Raw genomic sequence first — 24803 nt, forward strand, 5'->3', positions numbered from 1 at the left:
TGATAGAGTGTCCCTCTTCACCTCTTACTACAGTCTTTGGGATAAACTCTAATTTATCTGATATGAAGATTGCTATCCCAGCTTTCTTCTGAGGACCATTTGAATGCTAAATTGTTCTCTACCCTTTCATTTTCAGGCTGGAGGTGTCCTTAGGTCTAAATGAGTCTCTTGTAGACAGCAAATAGATGGGTCTTGCTTTTTTATCCAGTCTGAAACCCTGCACCTTTTGATAGGATCATTAAGCCCATTCATGTTCAGAGTAACTATTGAAAGATATGAATTTAGTGTCATCGTAATGCCTCTTCATCCCTGTTCTTGTGGATTGTTTCTTTGGACGTCCTCTTTCTTTTACAGAGTCCCCCTTAATATTTCTTGCAGAGCTGGTTTGGTGGTCACATATTCTTTCAGTTTCTGCCCATCCTGGAAGTCCTTTATCTCTCTTTCTATTCTGAATGAGAGCCTTGCTGGATAAAATATACTTGGCTGCAGGTTCTTCTCATTTAGGACCCTGAATATATCCTGCCAGCCCTTTCTAACCTGCCAGGTCTCTGTGGAGAGCTCTGCTGTTAATCTAATATTTCTCCCCATATAAGTTAGGGATCTCTTGTCTCTTGCTGCTTAAGGATTTTCTCTTTATCTTTGGAATTTACAAGTTTTGCTGTTAAATGTTGAAGTGTTGAATGGTTTTTATTGATTTTAGGGGGAGACCTCTCCATCTTCTGAATCTGAATGCCTGTTTCCCTCCCCAAATTAGGGAAGTTCTCAGCTATGATTTGTTCAAATATGCTTTCTGGTCCTCTGTCCCTCTGTAGTTTCTGGAATCCCAATTAGACGTAGATTTTTCCTTCTGAGGCTATCATTTATTTCCCTTAACCTTTCCTCGTGGTCTTTTAATTGTTTTTCTTTTTTTCCCCTCAGCTCCTTCCTTGCCATCAACTTGTCTTCTATGTCACTCACTCTTTCTTCTACTTCATTAACCTTTGTCATTAGGACCTCCAGTTTGGATTGCATCTCATTTAATTGATTTTTAATTTCAGCCTGATAGATCTAAATTATGCAGTCATGAAGTCTCTTGAATCCTTAATGCTTTTTTTCCAGAGCCACCAGTAGCTTTATAATTGTGCTTCTGATTTGGCTTTCTGACATCGAATTGTAATCCAAATTCTGTAACTCTGTGGGAGAGAGTACTGTTTCTGAACTTTCTTTTGTGGTGAGTTCTTCTTTCTGGTCATTTTCCACAGTGCAGAGTGGCTGTATGAGTGGACTGAGTCAAGAATATCAACCACACGACCTTAGTAAATTTCACCCTAGATGATTCTGATGAGGTCAGAGACCAGAAAATGAAAACAAAGATCAGAGCAGAATAAAAAAAAATAAAAAGAAAAAAGAAAAAAAGGAAGAGGAAAAAGCAAAAGAGGAAAAAAAGAATAAAAAAAGGAAAAAAGGAGGGGCCTGGGAGATGGTGGTGATGACGAAGTTGTAGTAGAGGGAGAATGTAGAGGGGTCCTCGAGTGTGATCCCCTTGGTTCTGAATGTATTAAGTTCTGTAAGTTAGAAGATGCTCATTCCCAAATTTATATAAACCAGTAATACTTGTGGAAAGCCCCAACATTGACCACGAAAACATAAATGAGATAAAAGAGGGGGTCAGAATGGGAATGAAGAGGGTATATGATCTCACAGAAGGAACCAGCACGGTGTCCCACTTGGCTCTGGGTGCTGCTGGTCATGATTTAGAAGGTATTAACTTCCGCCATTGCAGAACAAAAGGAGGGAGAGAAAACAAAAGCAAAACAAAGAACCATATCTTGTCTATCTCCCAAAATTAAATTGAGTATGTTGAAGGGAATCTAGAAGTGGAAAATGTATCTAGGACCTGTAATTGTAGAAATCTCAAAGTCAAAAAGGAAGAACCTTAAAAATGAAGAGGTGGTAAAATATTGTAGTTAAGGTGGGAAAACAAAAAATATTGGAAATTTTTAGCCGGATATAAAAAGGAGTTGTACTGGAAAAAGGGAAAAAAGTGGGGGGGAACCCTCTAGTTCTATATACTGTAAATCCCTCGACTTCCCCTGGAGCTTTCCAGTGCTGCTGGGTCCAGAACTTGCTCCTCCCTGTCCTTCCAGCTGGTCTCTGGGGGAAGGGCTGCTGTGCTGACTCTCAGGTGTGTGCACCTGGGGGAGCTGCCCCGCCCCTGCCGGGTGCCGGGGTCAGTGGGAGCTGTTGACCCCGTGAGGCCCCTGTCCCCTGCGTCCCCCCACCCCAGGCACAGGGTGACACAGGAGGAACACCAGTGGCCACGGCCAGCTCCCCAGCTCTGGAGTCAGCTCCCCCAGTACCCACCGCAGCACCCGGTCCGCACTGGCCTGGGTGCTGGGGGGCGGGGGGCTCTGACCTGCACAGCTCGGGGGAGCCTGGCGGCAGGGGCATCCCTGCCTTCCTGTGCCTCCCCATGGCAGGAGGGGCCGCACCCCCATCCTGTGCCCTCCCCCCTCCTACCCCACTCCGCCCCCTACCCCACCCCCTCAGCAGGAGGGTCCCCGCCGTCCGGTGCCCCTCACCCTTCCCCCTTCCCTCCCTCCCTCCTCCCCACGCAGGTGCACCCCCGCCTCCTGTCCCCAGGCTCCCCGCCCCCCTCCTCCACTTGATTCTGTTTTCTTTTATTTTCTCCGCCTTCCTCCTGGTCAGGGGCGGACGCCCTTCCCCCTGGACTGTCCGGCCTCCCTTTACCCCTCGGGGCTCGCGGGTGTCCAGGATGCTGTGACCGGCGTCCAGGTGATGGGGGGCGGCGAAGACCCTACTTCCCCCGGCTTGCCTCGCCCTCCTTTTTTTAGAGTCTTAAAAACAACTTTATTGAGATATAATTGACACCTCTTTTCTTTAAAAAAAAAAAAAGATTTTATTGGGGATCCCTGGGTGGCGCAGCGGTTTAGCACCTGCCTTTGGCCCAGGGCGCGATCCTGGAGTCCCGGGATCGAGTCCCACGTCGGGCTCCCGGCATGGAGCCTGCTTCTCCCTCTGCCTGTGTCTCTGCCTCTCTCTGTCTCTGCGACTATCATAAATAAATAAAAATTAAAAAAAATATTTTATTTATTCATGAGAGGCAGAGAGGCAGAGACACAGGCAGAGGGAGAAGCAGGCTCCATGCGGGAGCCGGACGTGGGACTCGATCCCGGGACCCCGGGGTCATGACCTGAGCCACCTGGGCGCCCAACACCTCTTTCAAGTACCTATATAGTGTGTACAATTCAGTGGTTTTTAATATATTCATATTTATTACAACCTCACCTACAATCAACTTTAGGACATTTTATTCACCTGAAAAGGAACACCATACACCTGGCTGTCATCTCCTATGCTCTCATTTCTCCAGCCTCTTAGCTCAGTGTAGTGTAACCTTTTAATTTGAATTTCAGCTGTTTTGAAATTCTTTTATTTTTTGTTTATTTTTTATCAGAGTATAGTTGACATACAATGCTCTATTAGTCTCAGATATATAACAGTGATTCAGCAATTCTGTACATTATGCAATGCTCAGCATGAAAAGTATAATTATTGTCACTGTACAAAGTTATTATAATAATATTGAGTATATTCCCTATGCTTTTCATTCCTGTTCTACATAGAAATAAAATCATATGGTTTATACCTTTCTTTGATTTGTTTCACTTAGCGAGATAGGCTCTAGGTCCATCCTTGTTGTGAATGGCAAGATTTTGTTATTTTTATGGCTAAGTAATATTCCATTGTATGTATCTACCTCCTTCTTATTTGTCCATGAGCCCATCACTGAACACGTGGGTTGCTTCATATCTAGGCTCTTATGAATAATGCTGCAATTAACATAGGGGTGCATATATATCTTTTTGAGTTGGTGTTGTTTTCTTTGGGTACTCAGCAGTGGAATTACTATATTATGTTGTATTTTTATTTTTAATTTTTTGAGGAACCTCCATACTGTTTTCCATCATGGCTGCACCAATTTACATCTCCACCAACAGTGCCCAAGAGTTCCCTTTTCCCTACATCTTTGCCAACATTTGTTATTTCTTGTCTTTTTGATACTAACCATTCTGACTGGTGTAAGGTGGTGTCTCATTGTGGTTTTGATTTACGTTCCCTGATGATTAGTGATGCTGGGACTATTTTCATGTGTCTGCTACTTGTATGTCTTTGGAAAAATGTCTATTCAGGTCCTCTGCCTATTTTTAAATCATTATTTGTTTGGCATTTAGTAGTATGAATTTTTAAATACACATTGGGTATTTATGTCATTTGCAAATACCTTCTTCCCATTCAATATGTTCCTTTTCTTTTGATTGATGATTTTATTCATTGTGCCAGAGCTTTTTAATTTGATGTACTCCCAATAGCTTATTTTGCTTTTTCCCCCTTGCCTGAGCAGACACATCTAGAAAAATGTTGCTAAGGCCAATGTCCAAGAGATTACTGCCTTGTTTTCTTTCAAGATTTTAATGGTTTCAGGCCTTGAATTTAGGTTATTAATCCATTTTGAGGTTTTTGTGTGTGTGTGTATGGTGTAAGAAAGAGGTTCAATTTAATTCCTTGGCATGTAGCTGTCCAGTTTTCTCAACACCATTTATTGAAGAGACTGTCTTTATACCACTCTATATTTTAACTGTTGGGATCTTAACAAATAACATTTCTAAAATAGCACCAAGATAAAATTATGTTTATATTTTCCCCTCTAAACTTTCATATTCAAATGAACTTCATTAAAAATAGTTATTTTATTTCCCACATAATAAATTGTGTGGAAATATAAAAATAAGATATATCTGTGGCTATGTATATATATGTATTTTATAGGCATAGAGACAGCCCAACTACTAAAATAAAAGCAGGGGTCAAGTCCATTCAATTTGGAGATAAGAAAAGAACAATATGAAGAGTTTTGCTGATATAGGCACAGTCTAATGTTATTACTGCCTAAATATAGCTATGCTGAGCTGTCTTGCTATTATTCAGGTGTCAACGTTTCTATAATGGCCTTATGTTGTAGTTATAAGACTTTGCTGTAATTTGTAGTCTGGAAGAAAGACATGCTATTGTTTTTCAGCTTCAGCTGAGAACATTAATATAATGGGAAGAAAAATAGCACGTTTTAGATTTCCAGTAACATTGTTCAGCTTTTTATTCACTTAAAACATTTATATGTGACTATCTAGAACTTTTTAAAGAAATTTCAGAAGGCAGAGTAATTATTATAAATCTTCAGATTTATATGTATCTAGTATTATGTATCTAGTATTATAGGAAATACTCTTCCTATATGTTTTTTCAGTTTTACAAATAAATTTCAGAAATCCACAGATCAGACTTTTGTTTAGTGTGTCTAATTTGAATTATTCTTTTCTTCATGTATTTATTGTTTTCTTTCTCTTTCTCCATTAATACCATTCATAAAATTAGGAAAACAACAAGCATTTATTACATGCCAAGTGCTTTGAAATACATTATCTCATTGGACTGCCCCAAGATCCCTTTTGGGTAGCTGTGAGGCTTTAAGTTTGAATCACTTATATCAGGCCACTATCCCTTTCTACCATCATATGGCTTCTTGCCTTGGAAACTTGGACTTTTGGAAACACATATTTTATTTTCTGTCCAAAGTAAAAGTGGTTGTTATTAAGGGACCAACTATAAAGTAGCAGAATTTTATCTTTTTGGGCTCTTTCTGTCATGATTCTTTTCCTCATACTGTACATTCACTGTTCTCTGTTCTCTGCTTTAAAAATTCTTTCTGAAAAATTTCATTCACATGGTGGTTTAAATAACAGTGTAGCTTAATTTATGACTTCTCCCAGAGATGCTGTCATTTTCATTTTTTCTGCAGAAAAAGAATTGGAAGGTGAAGCTGACTCATGGCTCCAGCTGTCTGGCTATTAGGAAGTCCTTTACTCATATCTCATCAAAGCTGCCACTAAATTTCTTAGGCTTAATCCAAATGGATTTCACATATCATTTAGCTTTTTGTAAGATAAAAGAAATCACAATTGCTTTATTTCTTGACATTCTATTTTAAATTATTAAAAAAATTTTTTTGGTTCTAATGTAGCACACAAATGGCAGAAATTAACCAATGGAATACTGTGATTCTTAAAGACATTGCATTTTTTTTAAGGATTTTATTTATTTATTTGAGAGACAGAGAGTGCGCAAGCACACAGCAGGCTGTGGGGCGGCAGAGGCAGAGGGAGAAGCAGGCAATCTGCTGAGCGGGGAGCTGGATGCAGGACTCCATCCCAGGACCCTGGGATCACAACCTGAGCCAAAGGCAAATGCTTAACCAACTGAGCCATCCGGGTGACCCAAAACATTATATTTTTATTTAGTTTTATATTTTTAGTTGCTAAAGATGTCAGAAAAACATTAAAAAATGTGGCCTTTTTCTTGTAAAAGTTTGATCCAGGGTAGGTTGTTTTATCATGATTTTCATCCCTTTGCCTTTCATACATAGTGTGTTCCTGAAAACATGTTTGAAAGTCATTGCCTGAAAGTAAAATGGTAAAGTGGTGTAAGGGACCCAGAGATCTGTAAAGTGTTATAAAGTGTAGTTGCTGCTTTCCTTTACCTTGGCAATCCTTGAATCTTCCAGGCTCTGGAGTCTGGGTCAGCCTTCCTAATGGTATAACTTTTTGGTTTTTTTAATTATTTATTTTTATTTTTAAAAAATTTTATTTATTATTTATTCATGACAGACAGACAGACAGACAGAGAGAGGCAGAGGGAGAAGCAGGCCCCATGCAGGGAGCCTGACTTGGGACTCAATCTCGGGTCTCCAGGATCACGCCCTGGGCTGAAGGTGGCATGCTGAGCCACCGGGCTGCCCTGCTTTGTATTTTTTTTGAAGATAAGGTAAAGGCTTGATCGCATACAAATATAAATGAACACATCAAAAATATTATTTAACATATTAATTAATGAGGAGACCAGTATGATGTTACAGCAGTTCAAAGCAACAGATAAATATGTAACCAGAAATTACATTATTATTTCTGAAAGGAATTTACAAATACATGCAAAACTGACCGGTGTCTAACGGGCAATAATCAATTATATTCCACCAGACAAAATTTATTTTGTATTTCTGTGGGAAAGAATCATTTGTGTTATTTTAAATTTTCTAAAATTTAAGAATTTAAAATAGCTGGAATACAACGAGAGATGCAAACCGCTGTAGCACTGGATAATCTGAAAGAGTGTATCGGACAGGACACCTAGTGATATTTATTTTTGTCCATTTCAACGTACTTCATACTTGTTGAGGACAGTCCTTGCCCCTGGTGGTTGTAATAATCTCCCATCCAAGTACTAACCAGGCCCGACCCTGCTTAGCTTCCGAGATCAGACGAGATCGGGCGCGTTCAGGGTGGTATGGCCGTAGACGGTTGTAATAATCTCAAAGAAATTATTCTTGATATAAAAAGTGCTGGTGCAGCTTATATAGATACAACAAAGGTGTTAAACAAATAGATCACCTTCAATTTGCTTTTCTGTCTGAACATTTTTATAAGGAATTAGAATAGACTTTTATAAACCTCTATTACTAGCTGTCCTGAGGCTAGGAAACCAAGTCTAGGAAACTAACTCTACCAGATTTCACTGGTACTTCTATAAATTGGATGAGTTCTTCTTTTCTTGAAGTCCCCCAGATTTGCTAAGGTTCTTGGTCTCTGCATAAGTAACTTCCTCACTACCTGTAAAGCTTGAACTTGTAAGACTTACCAGGCCAGTATTACCAGGCGGCCTTCGTAGATTTGGAATCTATAAGTGAACCTTAGTTCTGTAGAAATGACTTGTCACACCTAACTCGGTGAGACTCATTTCAAAGATGACAGTCCAGAGAAGGCCTTGGTTGCCCAAATGATTTACCAGTTTTATCCTAATAATAATGAGATTAGAGTCTTTTTTTTAAAAATATTTTCTTTATTTATTCATGAGAGACACAGAGAGAGAGAGGCAGAGACACAGGCAGAGGGAGAAGCAGGCTACATGCAGAGAGCCCGATCGATGCAAGACTCAATCCCGGGTCTCCAGGATCACACCATGGGCCGAAGGTGGCACTAAACCGCTGAGCCACCCAGGCTGCCCAAGATTAGTCTTATTGGACACATGAAGGTAACAATATTGGCATTAAGAGACAAATGACTCAGTTTCTGAATTTATGGGTCAAGGGATGTTCAATGAGAATCAGATATTTCAAAATATTTTCATTTAAGCAAAAATACTATTTACTAACTTGTGGGATATTGATAGCTTAAGGAAAAAGGTTTCTTAATATCAGAAAAATAGATCATTAAGTATTACCAATATTTCAAACCGATAACTACTAAATTTTCCTTCATCAGTTTATTCATTCCTATGTTCCTCAGCATCTTGAATTAGCAGTCTGCTTTCATAAAACTGTTTGCTAAAAAAAATAATAATAAATAAAGCTGTTTGCTTCATCTAAAGAATCCTGGAAATCCTGATTCATCCTTTCATCTCAGAATATTGTACATAATAATCTTTTTTAAGAAATATAATATAATTTATAATTATAATATAATTTACAGTGAATGGTACATTTCTTGTCCATGAGGCTCTGGGACTGTCCTTTTAGGTTTAGGACACAAACTGTGCTTTATAGCTACAGCATTGCCTTCTCAAAAGCATCACATTAAAACAAAAACTATGTAGATGATAGATAATTAGTGGTTATGGGTAATTTATTTCTGTAACCAATAATGTCAGAATGGATAAAGGTAAAATTCTCTATTGGAACCTATATGAATTCCAGTTAAGAGTTTTGATCTATATTTGCCCTGAGACTAAAAACATATTATGGACAGCAAAGACACTGACAAATCTCCAGGAAATTCTGGAGATTTTTGCCCAATGTTTCAGTATTATAATTATTTCGGTCATCTTTGTTTCTATAAGGTAAAAGACAAAAAAAAAAAAAAAAGGTGTGATTTTTTCCAGGGTCCTCTGGGAAATGTCAAAGACAGTTTTAAATGTAAAAGATAATCTGAAATTTTTTTTTCTATATTTTGGGTCTAGTTTGGGAAAGGCAAAATCAAATCAGTTGCCAGAGGAGATTTGGGCACTTGATTAATATAGTTTCAAAGGTGCCTGAGAAACCATACTTTACCACTTTAGTTGAAATGGACAAAATAAAATTATTTTGCAAGTTTTGTTCTTCATTATGTTTTCTCATATTCTAGACCAAACCGACCCTTACTTTAGTTATCCCTGGTTCTTTCTCATGAGCTTTTCCAGTTCAAATCATTTTTATAATATCATTAAGATGTTATTTTTAACATGCTGTGTGGTTATTAATCTTTTCTTCAATCAATCAGTAAGTATGTATTTTTAAAAATTTATATTTCAATTTCCAATAGAGTAAACGCCAATAATTCTAACCCATGTAAACAGAGGCTCTAGAATCCTCAGTTAGTTTGAGAGTCTTTTGGTTTGGAAACCAAAAAGTCTGAAAGTTGCAAATTGCTGCTTTCAGACAAAATTACTTTTTTTCTTTGAAAAACAAAAGAGTTGTATTTCTATGTCACAGTTGTTCCTACTATAGTCTTTTTACTCATATCAATTATAGCTTTCGCCCAAGTAACTAACTTCTACTTCACAGAGAAAACTGAGGGGTGGGTAGTTTAGAGCCGTCTAGCATACACAAGCAATTTAGTAGATATGCAAAAATCAGGACTACGCATAATACAACTTTTTACTGCCACATACTCCCTTTTTAAATCTCCCATGTTTTTATTTATTACATTAATAATATTTCTAGCAAAAACAAGTAACAAAGTTAGTAATTGAATTCGCATTGATGGGTTTCATTTTGATCTGTTATCCAATTTGGGGGGAAAAAGCCATATTGATCAAAGGGATTAAAAGTAAAACCCTGTTGCATATATACAATGGAATATTATTCAGCCATCACAAAGAATGAAATCTTGCCATTTGCAACAACATAGATAGAACTAAAGGGTATTATGCTGACCGAAATAAATTAGAGAAAGACCAGTACCATACGATTTCACTCATGTGGAATCTAATAAACAAAAGAGAGGAGCATAGGGGAAGGGAAAGAAAAAGAAAGTAAGATAAAAACAGAGAGAGAAGCAAACCATGAGAGACTCTTAACCACAGGAAACAAACTGATGGTTGCTGGGGGGGAGGGGGGAGGGATGGGGTAACTGGGTGATGGGCATTAAGGAGGGCACTGGATGGAATGAGCACCGGGTGTTATATGCAACTGATGAATCACTGAATTATACCCCAGAAACTAATAATACAGTATATGCTAACGTACTTGAATTTAAATTAAAAAAGTAAAACCTTTTCTTTGCAACATATAGTATTTTTATTATGGCTTTAAAACTCCAGACAGATATAAAATGTAAAATCCAACTTCCAGGACTCTCATTTTCATTAAGACTATCACATGGACTTGTCTCACTTTTTTTTTTTTAGTAATTTATACACTTATTAAAATGTATATGCTTTAACATTGGGCAGAAAAACTGAAAATACAACAGTGCGAATTATACTTTATACTTAATATCTTTGTAATTCTACTGAATTCTCATGTTACTGAGACCTTAACCTCATCTAAGATATTTTGAAATATTACAACTATCACTTTTGGGGGAACATTTTTTGGTACTTCAGTCAAGTCCTGAGGGAATTTTATCCTAAAATTAGGGCTAGAATTTAAATTTCCAACACTCCTATCCCCAGGAACACAATTAGGAATATTCAGAAATCCAGATATCTCTTAGATCTTCAACGCTTGAGACCTATGTCTGTAAATTTGAAAAAGAATGACTAACAGAGAATTTTTTTTACATTTTTAAATTTTAAAATCATCTTACCAACATATAGCATAACACCCAGTACTCATCTCATCAGGTGCCCTCAGTGCCTGTCACCCAGTTACCCCCACCCCCCCCACTTCCCCTTCTGCAACCTTGTTCGATTCCCAGAGTTAGGTGTCTCTCATTGTTTGTCTCCCTCTCTAATTTTTCACAATCAGTTCCCCTCCTTTCCCCTATAATCCCTTTCACTATTTCTTATATTCCCCGTATGAGTGAAACTATATAATTGTCCTTCTCCGATTGACTTACTTCACTCAGCATAATCCCCTCCAATTCCATCCACGTCGAAGCAAATGGTGGGTATTCGTCCTTTCTAACGGCTGAGGAATATTCCATATTCACTGGTGTGAGGTGGGATCTCATTGTGGTCTTGATTTATATTTCCCTGATGACAAGTGATGCGGAGCATTTTCTCATGTGCTTGTTGGCCATGTCTAGGTCTTCCTCTGTGAGATTTCTGTTCATGTCTTTTGCCCATTTTGTGATTGGATTGCTTGTTTCTTTGCTGTTGAGTTGAATAAGTTCTTTATAGATCTTGGAAACTAGCCCTTTATCTGATGTGTCATTTGCAAATATCTTCTCCCATCCTGTAGGTTGATGACTGTTTCTTTTGCTGTGCAGAGGCTTTTTATCTTGATTACATCAAAATTAGTTCATTTTTACTTTTGTTTCCCTCGCCTTCCTAGATGTATCCTGCAAAGAGTTGCTGTGGCCAAGTTCAGAAAGGGTGTTCCCTGTGTTCTCCTCTAGGATTTTGATGGATTCTGGTCTCACATTTAGATCTTTCATCCATTTTGAGTGTATCTCTGTGTCTGGTGTAAGAGAATGGTCTAGTTTCATTCTTCTGCACGTGGCTGTCCAATTTTCCCAGCACCATTAATTGAAGAGACTGTCCTTTCTCCAGTGGATAGTCTTTCCTGCTTTGTCGAATATTAGTTGACCATAGAGTTGAGGGTCCACTTCTGGATTCTCTATTGTGTTCCATTGATCTATGTGTCTGTTTTGTTCCAAGACCACACTGTCTTGACCACAGCTTTGTAGTACAACCTGAAATCCAGCATTGTGATGCCCCCGGCTCTGGTTTTCTTTTCCAATATTCCCCTGGCAATTCGGGGTCTTTTCTGATTCCACACAAATCTTAAAATAATTTGTTCTAACTCTCTGAAGAAAGTCCATGGTATTTTGATAGGGATTGCATTGAACGTGTACATTGCCCTGGGTAATATTGCCATTTTCACAATATTAATTCTTCCAATCCATGAGCATGGAGTGTTTTTCCATCTCTTTGTGTCTTTCTCAATTTCTTTCAAGAGTATTCTGTAGTTTTTAGGGTATAGATCCTTTACTTCTTTGGTTCGGTTTATTCCTAGGTATCTTATGCTTTTGGGTGCTATTCTAAGTGGGATGGATCCTTTAATTTCTCTTTCTTCAGTCTCATTGTTAGTGTATAGAAATGCCACTGATTTCTGGGCATTGATTTTGTATCCTGCCACACTGCTGAACTGCTGTATGAGTTCTAGCAATCTTGGGGTGGAGTCTTTGGGTTTTCTATGTACAGTATCATGTCATCTGCAAAGTGGGAGAGTTTGACTTCTTCTTTGCCAATGTGAATGCCTTTTATTTCTGTTTGTTGCCTGATTGCTGAGGCCAGGACTTCTAGGACTATGTTGAATAGCGGTGGTGAGCGTGGACATCCCTGTCGTGTTCCTGATCTTAGGGGAAAGGCTCCCAGTGCTTCCCCATTGAGAATGATATTTGCTGTGGGCTTTTCATAGATTGCTTTTAAGATGCTGAGGAATGTTCCCTCTTTCCCTACACTCTGAAAGGTTTTGATCAGGAATGGATGCTGTGTTTTGTCAAATGCTTTCTCTGCATCTACTGAGAGGATCATATGGTTTTTGTTTTTTCTCTTTAAAACCATAAGATTTTAACAATATAATTAACACCATGATCCAGACTTATTCTAAAACATAATACCTAGCAGTTATAAAATTATTTATAAGTTCATACAGAATATTTATGAAAATTATTCTGTGCTGGGCAATACGGCAATTTTCACCAAATTTCAAAGTTTCAAAATTATATCACATATAGACCTCATTCTCTCAGTGTGACTAAGAGAAAAGTCAGTGACAAAAAATAACTATGAAAGACCACCATATTTAGAAATTAAGTATAATAGAGAGAAGCAACAAAGCCAAAGTCTGGTTCCTTGAAAATATTAATAAAATTGACAAATTTCGGGCAGCCCTGGTGGCGCAGCGGTTTAGCGCCGCCTGCAGCCTGGGGTGTGATCCTGGAGACCCAGGACCTAGTCCCACATTGGGCTTCCTGCATGGAGCCTGCTTCTCCCTCTGTCTGTGTCTCTGCCTCTCTCTTCGCTCTCTCTGAATGAATAAATAAATCTTTAAAAAAAATAAAAATAAAAAAATAAAATTAAAAAAATTGACAAGTTTCTATCAAGGATTTAAAAAGAAAGAAAAAAGGCACAAATGAACAATATTAGGAATGGAAAAATATTTAACTCAAGTGCAACAGACCAAGAATATTTTGTATAACTTTATTCGGGTAAGTTTGAAATCTTAGATTAAATGCAAAAATCTCTAAAAAACTAGTTGTCTAAACTGGCTCTAAAAGAAATATTTATTCTTGAAATATCCTGTCATCATTCAGTAAATCGAGTTTGAAATCTAAAAATCTCACAAAGAAGATCCAGACCCAGACAGTCTTACTGGTGAATTCTCTAAAACAAACAAACATGCTACTACAAAGGATAGAAGAACAGGGAAAACTCATTCATTCTTTTTTTAGACTAGCATTACTTGATACTGAAAACCTATGAAGTCAGGCACACTCGTGTTCTGGGGCTGGCATATTAGAACAGCACAGACTGGGTGGACTAAACAGAAATGTATTTTCTCATAGTTTTGGATGCTGGTTGTCTAAGATCAAGTTGTTGGCAGGGGCTGTTTCTGGTAAGGCCTTTCTTTCCGGCTTATAGATAGCTGCCTACTTAGGTCCTCACGTACCTTCTCAAGAAAGCAGAGAGAGAGAGAGAGAGAGAGAGAGAGAGAGGGAGATCTGTGTATCTTCCTCTCTCTCTCTCTTTTTTTAAAAGTAGGCTCCATGCTCAGCTTGTGGGCTTGCACTTACAACCCTGAGATCAAGAGCTGCAAAATTTACCAAGTGAGTCAGCCAGGTGCCCCTTTTTCTCTTCTTATAAGATACTACTCCTTTCAGAATAGGGCCCCATTTATCTAATCTGATCTAACCCTAGCTACTTCTCTAAAAGCTCTGTCCCCAAATATAGTTACCTGAGGAGTTAGGGCTTCACTTTATGAATTTTGGGGGACACAGTGTAAACTATGATATTATGTGTATTAACATTCTCCATACAAACAAAACTAATAGGGTGTGTGGAGAGAGATTTATTTTAAGGAAATGGCTCGTTCAATTGTGGAGATAGACATGTCCATAGGCATCAAGGTGGGCTGGCAGCCTGGAGACTCAGGGAACAGTGAGTATTTCTTCTTGTTCAGGGGAGGTCAGTCTTTGTTCTTTTAAGGCTGTAGACTGGAAAAAAAAAAAAGGCTGTAGACTGGATGAAGTCCAACCCCATCATAGAATGCAATCTGCTTTATTCAAAGTCCACTGATTTAAGAATTAGTTCAAAAAACACTCTTATAGAAACATCCAGAATAATATTTTTTTAATTTTTATTTATTTATGATAGTGAGAGAGAGAGGCAGAGACACAGGCAGAGGGAGAAGCAGGCCCCATGCACTGGGAGCCCGACGTGGGATTTGATCCCAGGTCTCCAGGATCGTGCCCTGGGCCAAAGGCAGGCGCTAAACCGCTGCGCCACCCAGGGATCCCCAGAATAATATTTGACCCAATATCTGGGCACTGGATCCAGCCAAGTGGATACCTAAAATTAACAATCACAGTATGAACAAGAAAATTATGATCCAACCTTATTCATTCAACCTAGATTAAAAATTAGCAAACCAAATTCAGTAATGTATTAAAAAATTATGATCTTGGAATTATTCCAAGGATTATAATACATTAATACAGGAATGCAAAGTTGGTATAAAATTATTAACTAAGGTACTTTATCTAGTTTATATAGTAAAAGAGAAAAATCTTTCTCTTGAGAAAGAAAAAACTTCTCAATTCTTATCCAACTAGAAAGAAAGAAAGGGTATCTACCAAAAGCCTACAGCAAGCAGCACATATAGATACTCGATACATTAACACGGGTGTTATTGCAAAGCAGTGCAGTAATAATGGACTTCTCAAAAATGAAGTTGGCATTATTGTTTATCCATATGGAGGAAAGTAAAATTGGATCTTTACCTCAAAGCATACCTCAAAATTAGTACAGGTAAAAGACTAAATGTGAAACGAAAACTCTCACAAGAACATTTAAATATCTTTGTGCCATTGGTGTAGGAATAGATTTCTGAAACAGAATTCAAGAAGTACAAATAGTAAAACAACTGGCCAGTAAATTTTACTATATTAATATTGAAAACTTGTGGTTAAAAAAATGAAGCTATGAAAAAAAATGAAGCTATGAAGTAGGAGAAAATGTAGCGTGTGAAAATAGATGTGTATATGGGTGTGTGTGTGTGTGTGTGTGTGTGTATGTGTTGAATATATCAACAGCAACTACAAGTCATTAAAGAGAAGTTAAACTGGTAGACAAATGAGAAAAATAAGTTTATAGAAGATGAAGCAGAAACTTTTATTAAATAAACATAAGATGCTCAACCTTATTAGGAAAATGTGGATTCAACCCACAATGAAAAACACAGTCTCACTCAGGAGATTGGCAAAAAGTAAAAGAACCAAAGACAAAAAAAAAAAAAAAAAAAACAACCATGTAATATAAAATGTGAGATTTTAGAATTTGAAGCTGTTTTGAAATCTTTTGAATCAGTGTGCAAACACCCTGTAAGGTTAAACGGGTGCATGCTCTACAACCCAGCAGTTTTGCTTCTGTGTATATACCTCACAGAAACCCTCACACACGAGTACCAGGGTTTTATAAAACTGCTCATAATAGCAAACGATGAAAATCACCCATGTACACATCAGCAGTAAGTTATGTTCATATTCAAGAATATAAGGGCAGAAATGAACTACAGTTACACACATCGACCTGGATGAATCTTAGAAACATGATTTTAAGTGAAAGACGTAAGTCACATTAACAGTAGAATCCATTCATATAAAATTTAAAACTAGATAAAATAATGTGCTGTTGAGGGTCATAAAAGTATAAAGAAAAGGGAGAGACCAATGAACACAATAACAGAATGGTGGTTACCTCTGGTGGGAGAGAAAAGGACGCAATTAGAGAAGACAGGGAATGGGGCATTTGGGATACGTTAGTGGTCTATTTCTGATCCTCTGCCGTGTGCATAAGGGTCTCTGAGTTTTAAACTGTACATAAATATGTTTCTCATTCTTTTATGTATGCTTTATTTAAAAATAAGTTATTTGCTAATCATGAAAGTTAAGCATTTTCATTTTAAAGCCTTTGGTAAATGAATATAGGTTTAATCAACAAGAAACAATAGCATCCTTAACATTCTTTATAAAAAGTGACATCCTTGAATAATTTTCAGAAGAGTTGCAGTATGTTTAAAATTGTGTATTTTCCTTTTTTGAATGAGAACATAAGCAGAGTCATTTTTACATGATAATATGGGCAGACACATGAGTCTTAACAAAACCAAGAACGGAATTAATTTGAAAATGAGTAGCTTATTGCTTATAGAATCTACACTTAAGATTTGGGCTCATGTGTACTGACCAAGTGAGATGTATTTGTCAGAAATGTGGTGCTTTCGAGAACGAAACCAACTCCACTTACTACAATAGTTTTTGGGTCCATTAGTGGTTGTGATTGCTTCAACTGTGGGCCTTTTGAAATTCAGTGACTAATTGGTGCCATCTCTAAATGAAGTCCAAAATGATACCTCACTTATGCCAAAATCTAGGCTAGAATCAATAGTGTTTTCATGAGGAGAAACCAGAGTATTTTTAGAAGACACATTTCATTTTGCTGTGGCAAATGATTTTGAATTCATTTTCATTAATATAAGGTAATACTTTAGGCATTGACACATTGAAAAAAATGAGAACGAGTGTGCATTCTCAAAGCTTGTTTAACATTAAAAGGAGTTTAAAAAAAACTGTCATAATCATCTGAATACAATTATAACTATATTCACTGGCCAGGTGACCAAAAAGATTGATGAACTAAAACTTTTAAAAAGGTACAAAATGAGTTTTTAAATGCCATTAATAGAATAGTTAGTAAAGCCACCCCACATCACAAGGGTCCTAACTAATAATGAAAACCTCTTTAAAAAGGGTAAAAACATTACCCTAAACATTAAAACATTACATTAGTAACAGGAGCTCTCTTATTTTCAAGGAAAAGAACTAAGTTCATCATCAGCATCTGAAGTCCCTGTAAATACCTACCTGCTTTGGTGGATTTGTTAAATAATGGGGCAGTTTTAGGGCAGCCTTGTCAATTTCAAGTAGTTCTGGAGAAGAAAATGAACCTCTAAATATTCAAGTTTAAATTTCTTTCTCCTTTTCCACTTACCTACTTTTTAATTGTGTGTTTCTTTCCTTTTTACTGTCAGGAAGGGCCACCTTCAGAGGGCCAATTCAGTCCAGTATGATATAAACCTGGTAGAGACAAGCACTGGTGCCCAGCACAATAAGCAAATTCAAAATAAAATGTTCATTTTAAAGTCCTGGATGAGGTTGTTGTTGTTACATATGGGGATCTGGAGCTACCCAAAAGGTTGACCCAAGGAAAATTTTGTATGCATTTTGACATTAAGATGGTTTTCTTATTAGCGACATAAGTCATCTTTTTTTTTTCCCAGAGAAAACCATGTTATCTCGTATGTGAAATTATGTTGTTAGCTATAATGTTCACTATGTGAACATTAGTGTACATTGTACACAATGTACAATGTATATAGTGTACATTGAATGTACACTATTCAAGGGATTATTTCTCCGGAAATAATGTGAAGTGGGCGTATATAGAGAGGAGGAAGATTTTTTTTTTTTTTTTTCCTGTAAGGATAGGAAAATCTTTGGGAAACTTGGAGGCCAGTTAACGGCTGAAAAGTATCTTGAGACTTCTACTTCTGGCCAAGATGGAGTAACAGGGACTGGATTTATCTCCTACTTAAAAAAATTTTTAATAAAGGATCTAATACATGAATGGATATAATACACAGGTTTTCAAGACCTTGGACATCAGGAAACAAAGGATCATGATTCCTGAGAGATGGGAAACAGAAGAGGTGATCCAGTGATTACTTCAGATTATTGCCTTGAAAGAGTTTACAGGCTGTGGCCCAGGGTGGGGGAACCCAGGCTGAGCTTGGTAGACTCCCTGAGTTGAGAAGATAAAACTGAGTCTAGAAAGATTGAAGAGACTATGGTCTGTGAACAGAGTGCCGGACAAAATAGCTGCACAGAGAGAATTCCAGAAATCCTCAGTTCAAGTATTCAGTTGAGTATTAACACATATATAGGAGGGGAGTACTTGAGGTTAGGGTCAGAATTACATTTTTAAAAAATTATTTATTTATTTGAAAGATAATGGAAGCACAAGCAAGATGAGGGACAGAGGGAGAAGCAGAGTCCTTGATGAGCAGGGAGCCTGATTTGAGGCCATATCCCAGGACTCCAGGATCATGATCTGAGTTGAGAGCAGATGCTTAACCGACTAAGCTACCCAGGTGCCCCTGGTACAGGATTACCTGAAAGGATTAGAGGTGTCCAGTACTCACACAAGGCTGGGAAAAGTGTCTGTTCCCAATAATAAAACAAAAACTCCAGTTATTCATGAGGCATTAGGTAGAGTACCGAGATGAATGTTTCCCCAGTAGAGGGGAATAATTAGCCCACATTAAACACTGTTCTGGTCCTGCCTAATAATCCTTAAAAGTGAGAACTGAGTCAATTTGTTTCCAAATAACTGCATCCCGGATTAAAGTTCAATAAGGCAAACAAACAACAACAACAAAAACAATCCAGTACGCAACAGGTACAATTCACTGCCTTGCATCCGATCAGAAATTACCAACCTGTTGGTTTAACATATGCAATCAATATGACATAGCACATTAACAGAATGAAAGATAAAAACGACATGATCATCTTGGTAGATGCAGAAAAATTAGTTGACAAAGTTAGTGTCCATTAGTGATAAAAACTCTCATCAAAATAGGCATAGAGGAAATTTCCTCAACACAATAAAGACCATTTGTGAAAATTCCACAGGTAGTCTCATTATCAATGGGAAAAAAACTGAAATTTTTGTCTTTTGTACTTGGCCAATACCAAGCAAAGATCTCATTCTCAGACTGGAAGTACTACAAGAGCAACTAGACCTGGTATTTCTTAAAAAACAGCATCCAATCAAAAAGGAAGAAGTTAAATTATCTCTGTTTGCAGATTACATTATTCTATATGCAAAAACCATAAATAAAATACTCCATTAGAAATTGTTAGAACTAATAAATGGCTTCAGTAAAGTTTCAGGATACAAAACATATAGAAATAAGTCGCAATTCTTTACACCAGCAGTGAGCTATCTGAAAAAGAAGGAAATCAAAATTATCCTATTTATAATATACCATCAAAGTGATGACTTAGAAATGATCTTAAACCAAGGAGGTCAAAGATCTATACATTGAAAACTATAAAACCTTTATTAAAGAAATTAAAAAAAAAGAAAGAAATCAGAGATGCAAAAAAATGGGAAGATAGCCCATGTTCATGAATTGGAAGAATTAATATTAAAATGTCCATACTGCCGAAAGTGATATACAGATTTAACGCAATTACTATCAAAACTTCAATGGCATTTTTCACCAAAGTAGAAAAAAACAATTCAAAAACTTGTATGGAACCACAAAGACCCTGAATAGCCAAAGCATTCTTGAGAGAGAAGAGGAAGGTTGGAGGCATTACACTTCCTGCCTTTAAATTATTTTACAAATATATTATAATTAAAACAGACACACAGACCAATGGAACAGAATTAAGAGCCCAAATGTAAATCAACCACATATAGTTAATGAATTTTTTAAAAAGTCTTTATTCAAATTCTAGTTAGTTAGGTAGCATGCAGTGTGTTATTAGTTTAAGGTGTACAATATAGTGACTCAACATTTACATACAATACCCGGTGCTCATCCCGCGTGCCCTCCTAATCCCCATCACCCATTTCACCCATCCTGCCATCCACCTCCCATCTCTCTGGTGACCCTCAGTTCTCTGTAGTTAAGAGTGTGTTTCTTGATTTGCCTCTCCCCCTTACCTCTATAATCATTTGTTTTGTTTCTTAAATTCTACATGTGAGTGAAATCATATGGTATTTGTCTTTCTCTGACTGACTTCATTCTCTTAGCATAATACTTTCTGGCTCCTTCTACATTGTTGCAAATGACAAGATTCTTTTTTACGGCTAATATCCCGTGATATATACATACACCACTTTCTTATTCATCAATTGATGGACACTTGAACTGTTTCCATAATTTGGTAATTTTAGGTAATGCTGCTATAAACGTTGGGATGTATGTATCCCAATCCCTTTGAATTAGTGCCTTTGTATTCTTTGGGTAAAATACCTAGTAGTGCAATTGCTGGATTGTAGGGTAGTTCTATTTTAAACTTTTTTTTTAGAGATGGGGGAGGGGCAGAAGGAGAGGCAGAGAGAATCCTAAGCAGGCTCCACACCCAGTATGGAGCTCAACATGAGACACATTCTCAAAACCTTGAGATTATGACCTGAGCTGAAATCAAGAGTCAGATGTTTAATTGACTGAGCCATCCGGGTGCCCCCTATTTTTAACTTTTTGAGGACTCCACAATGGCAGCACCAGTTTGTATTCCTACCAACCGTGCAGGAGGGACTTCCTTTGTCCACATTCTCACCAACATCTGTTTTTTCCTTGTGTTGTTAATTTTAGCCATTCTGACAGGTGTGGGGTGATATCTCATTGTAGTTTTGGTTTGTATTTCCCTGATGGTGAATGATGTTGAGCGTCTTCTCATGTGACTGCTGGGCATCTGCATGTCTTCTGTGGAAAAATACCTATTCATGTCATCTACCCTTTCTAAAATTGGATTATTTGGTTTTTGGCTGTTGAGTTTCATAAATTCTTTGTGTATTTTGGATATTAATCCTTTATCACATATGTCATTTGCAGATATCTTCTCCCATTCTGTAGGTTTCTTTTTAGTTTTGTTAATTCTGTCCTTTGCTGTGTAGAAGAAGCTTTTTATTTTGATGAAGTCCCAATAGTTTATATTTGCTTTTGTTTCCCTTGTCTTAGGAGACATATCTAGTAATGAATTGCTACTGTTGATGTCAAAGAGGTTACTGCCTGTGTTCCCCACTAAGATTTTGATGGTTTCATGTCTCACATGTAGGTCTTTAATCTATTTTTAATTTATTTTTGTGTATGGTGTAAGAAAATGGTCTAGTTTCATTCTTTTACATGATGCTGTCCAGTTTCCCAACACCATTTGTTGAAAAGACTGGTTTTTTCCTCCATTGGATAGTCTTTCCTGATCTGTCAAAGATTAATTGACCATATAGTTGTGTGTTTATTTCTGGGTTTTCTATTCTGTTCTCTTGATCTATGTGTCTTTTTTTTTTTTGTGCCGGTACCTACTGTTTTGATCACTACAGTTTTGTAATATAAGTTGTGGTTCAGAATAGTGATACCACCGCTTTGCTTTTGTTTTTCAAGGTTTCTTTGGCTATTTGAGGTCTTTTTGGTTCTATACAAATTTTAGAATAGTTTCTTCTAGCTCTGTGAAAAATGCTGGTGGTATTTTGATGGGGATTTCATTTAATGTGTAAATTGCTTTGGGTAGTATAGATATTTTAACAATATTTGTTCTTCTGATTCATAAGCATGGAATCTCTTTCTATTTATTTGTATCATCTTCAGTTTCTTTCATCAGTGCTTTATAGTTTTCAGGGTACAGGTCTTTCACCTGTTTGGTTAGGTTTATTCCTAGATGACTTATTGTTTTTTGTGTTATTGCAAATGGGGTTGATTCCTTAATTTTTCTTTCTGCTTCTTTTCTTTTTCTTTCCTTTCCTACCTTTCCTATCCTTTTCTTTTTCTCTTTCTTTTCTTTTCTTTCTTTCTTTCTTTCTTTCTTTCTTTCTTTCTTTCTTTTTTTTTTTTTTTAGAGAAGGAGCTTGTGAGTCGGGGTGGGGAGGGGCAGAAGGAGAGAAAGAGTATCCTAAGCAGACTCCTTGATGATGTGGGGCTCAATCTCATGACCCTGAGATCATGATCTGAGCCAAAATCCAGAGTTGCATGCTCAACTGAGTTACTGAGGCACCCCATCATTTCATTAATGGTATAGAAATGCAACAGATTTCTGTATATTGATTTTTTATCCCGAGACTTTACTGAATTTGTGTATCAGTTCTAGCAATTTTTTGGTAGAACTTTTTGGGTTTCCTATATAGAGGATCATTGGGGTGATACATCAGATTTAAAAATTTCTGCACAAAAAATGAAACAATCAACAATATTAGAATACAATGTAAGAGGTGGGAGAAAACATTTGCAAACCATATATCTGATAAGGGGTTGAACCCCAATGTGTATATAAGGAAGTTCTACAACTCAATAGCAAAAAACCAACTAATCTAATTCAAAAATGGGGTCCTTAAACATGCTTAGCTCTTCCCTATTTCTGAGGAAAATGTACGTGGAATGCTATTTTGTCACTATTTTTCTAGATAAAGAAATATTAAAATAACTATTTGTATCTCTCAGTCTTCTCTGCACAGGAGCAGCTCTCCTGCCACAGCCCCTCATCTCCTGAAAATGTACACCTCACAAAGTTTGTCTCCATTCTCTTCTCGGTCAGGAGCACTTCTCAGCTGGTGAGCCAATCACTGTCGTTAGTGGTGCTAAAACTGCAAGAGACACTGACAGATGAGAACTTCAGCATCTAGGCTGCCCTGTGTCCCCTGACCTCACTTATACCTTGGAGCAGTTTCCAAACAAGCACCATTTCATGGGACATTGACACAGCAGCCAAGTTCATTGGGGTTGAGGCTGCCACGGTAGGAATGACTAGCTCTGGGGCTAGAATTGGGACTGGGTTTAGTTGTGTTTGGTTATACCAGGAACCCTTCTCTGAAGCAACAGCTCATCTCCTACTCCATTCTGGGCTTTTGTCCTCTTGGAGGCCATGGAGTTCTTTTGCTTAATGGTCGCCTTTCTCATCCTCTTCACCATGTGAAGGAGCCATCCCCACCTCCTATAGGACTTTTTCCTGTGGTTTATCTACCCTGCATGGTCCTTTTCCTATTCCTCCTGAGACCATGTGGTGAAGGTGGTTGGCTTAGGGAAAACAAGTACTATATTCTTAAGAAAGAATAGTTGTTTATGAAATAGTCATACATAGGATTTTTTTTAAATTTTTTTTTCATACATAGGATTTTAAATGTAGGATTTCTTATGAGTTAATTACAGGTGTTTTGTTTTAAGAACTTTTTCTTTATTTTAAAGATTTTATTTATTTATTCATGAGAGACACACAGAGAGAGGCAGAGACACAGGCAGAGGGAAAATCAGGCTCCATGCAGGGACCCCGACGCGGGACTCGATCACGGGTCTCCAGGATCAGGCCCTGGGCTGAAGGCAGTGCTAAACCGCTGAGCCACCCAGACTGCCCTGTTTTAAGAGGCTTAAATATGATTCCTCTCTCTCCTTACTGAGTGTCATAGAACTAATTGCATCTTAATACAGAGCCCATGTAGGAGACAAAAAAAAACCAAAAAATCTTCCAGACTTAATCTAAACTAGATTTTTTCCCTTTGTAAACGTGACCCCAAAAAACGGAGGGGGAGAGGTGCAAAGAACCTGAATAGATATTTTTTTTAAAGAAGACATACAGATGGCTGACAGGTATATGAAAGATGCTCAACATTACTAATCTTCAGGGAACTGCAAATCAAGACCATAGTGAGATATCATACCTGTGAGGGTGGCTATTTTTTTTTTTTTTATGATAGTCACAGAGAGAGAGAGAGAGAGGCAGAGACATAGGCAGAGGGAGAAGCAGGCCCCATGCACCGGGAGCCTGATGTGGGATTCGATCCTGGGTCTCCAGGATCACGCCCTGGGCCAAAGGCAGACGCCAAACTGCTGCGCCACCCAGGGATCCCGGGGGTGGCTATTATAAAAAGATAATGTGTTGTTGAGAATGTGGAGAAAAAGGCACCCTTGTACACTGCTAGTGGGAATATAACTTGGCTCCATCATTATGGAAAACATTTTGGAGCCTCCCCAAAAAATTAAAAATAGAATTTTTGTGTAATGCAGCAATTCTTCTGGATATATATCCAAAAGGAAATGAAATAAGTATGTCAGGATGGCTGCGCTCCTGTGTTTATTGCATTATTCACAATAATCAAGATATTAAAAAAACCCTAATATTCCATTAACAGATGAATGGATAAAGAAATAGCAGCTGAACATTATTCAGCCTTTAATAAAGAAGTTCCTGCCATTTATGACAACTTAGATAGACCTGGAGCCGTGCTAAATGAAATAAGCAGCCAGAAAGAAAAATAATAGTACGTGATCTCACTAGCATGTAAAATATACAAAAAAGTTGCATACAAGCAGAGAGTAGAATAGTAATTACCAGGAGTGAGGAGGTTGGGGAAATAGGGAGATGTTGATCAAAGGGTAAAAGGTTGCAGTCGTAGGCTAAATAAGTGGAGAAATCTAATGTACAAGTCTGATGAGTATGGTTAATAATGCTGTATTCTACATTGGAATTTGCTAAGGTGTAGATTTCAGA

The 24803-nt window shown here is 37.6% G+C and overlaps 1 long non-coding RNA gene and 1 pseudogene across 1 annotated transcript in view; both read left to right on the plus strand.

The window, feature by feature from the left end:
* Positions 1 to 24803, plus strand: part of LOC144303605 (uncharacterized) — a 64566-nt gene that overhangs the window by 20266 nt on the left and 19497 nt on the right. The gene's annotated exons all lie outside the window — the stretch shown is intronic.
* On the plus strand, positions 14340 to 23234 carry LOC144302836 (ATP synthase F(0) complex subunit C2, mitochondrial pseudogene; annotated as a pseudogene).

This window comes from Canis aureus, chromosome 32, assembly GCF_053574225.1.
Source record: "Canis aureus isolate CA01 chromosome 32, VMU_Caureus_v.1.0, whole genome shotgun sequence".
NCBI lineage: Eukaryota > Metazoa > Chordata > Mammalia > Carnivora > Canidae > Canis > Canis aureus.